Below are 1,395 nucleotides of genomic sequence, written 5' to 3' on the forward strand. Positions count from 1 at the left end.
GGACAGTGGCTGTGGGTAAGGCCACGCTGGAGCAGGTGTATCTCTGAAGGCATTGTGGCCCATGGATAAGGCCACGCTGGAACAGGTGCACCTCAAAGCGACTGTGGCTGTGGGTAAGTCTATGCCTCAGCAGGTATAGCCCTGAAGAGACTGTGGCGCATAGATAGGGCTCCACTTGGAGCAGGTACACCCCTTAAGGGACTGCAGTCTGTGGATAAGTCCAAGCCGGAGCAGGGGCAAGGGGAGGAGTTCATTGCAATGTTAAACCCGATGGTCTGGTCCAAAGGGACCAGGGGTGGAGACTGTAATGGAAATACCTTTAAATTGTTGTCACCCATGATTTGAGTTGCATGTTATAGGAATTACTATAGCTGGATTTATCATCCATTCTTTATGCTTTTCTTTTACATCCCCCCATTTTCTCTTTTTAAAATTATCACCATCATAATTTCTTTCTCTCTGCCTGGCAAAGTTGCTCTGCACCTCTAGTCCATTTTCCCTTATATTTTATAGCCTGTGTGGAAACTACTTCTCAAATATTTCTTTTCAAGACAGCCCGGCTGCACCTGAACACAGAGCTCCTGGGAATAAATAAGACAGCGCTATTTTTTTATTTACACCGTCCCTCCTTACACAATCCAGTACTGACCACCACGGACAGCAGTGCCAGGCCTGGTTAATTCTGAGGAAGGTCCCCAAACTCCGTCTGTTCCCTAAGCGTTTTTTTCTGCTGGTGACAGAGCATTAACAAAAAGGCACTGCGAGCTCATGAATGTGGGTTGCTGTGTCTGTTACTCTACTAAGCCTGCAAAAGGGATATTTTTAACAGGGATACAACTGACTTTCCCAGAAAACCAGACCATTTCCACAGAGCCTGCCACCAGGAGCAGAAGCCTTCTGCTGCGGCGTCTGAGGCTGAGGGGGAGCAGCCCAAGCCTGAAGCTCCCCGCAGAAACAGTCACCTTCTGAGCAGCTTGCGAGCGGCGAGGTGGGGTCCCAGCTGCGAGCCTGCTTTAGAGAGCAGAGGGGTGCCAGGGCTCTCTGCGGGACGGAGCACACCCCGGAAAAGGGGGGTTCAGCACAGCATCCCATTAGGGCATTTCCCTGCCTCCTCTTGCTCACACCTTGTGCTCGAGGTACTTCCGGGATTGCTTTTGTGGAAATTTCTGCCGGGGGAAGTGTTCACCTCCCAGTGCAATTTAGTAGCTAGTGATAAAGGAAAAGCCTCTACCAGCAGATCACAGGCGTGCAGAAGAGGCTCCACGGCCACATGCCAATGTGACAAAGCTTTTTTTTTCCTTTGGTCTACATATATTTACAAAGATTATTGTTAAAAATAACTTGTCCAAACAAACACAAAATACCAGCTGTTCTTTTATTATAATATAACATTTT

Source organism: Pygoscelis adeliae, unplaced genomic scaffold (genome assembly GCF_000699105.1).
Source record: "Pygoscelis adeliae isolate BGI_AS28 unplaced genomic scaffold, ASM69910v1 Scaffold32, whole genome shotgun sequence".
Taxonomy (NCBI): domain Eukaryota; kingdom Metazoa; phylum Chordata; class Aves; order Sphenisciformes; family Spheniscidae; genus Pygoscelis; species Pygoscelis adeliae.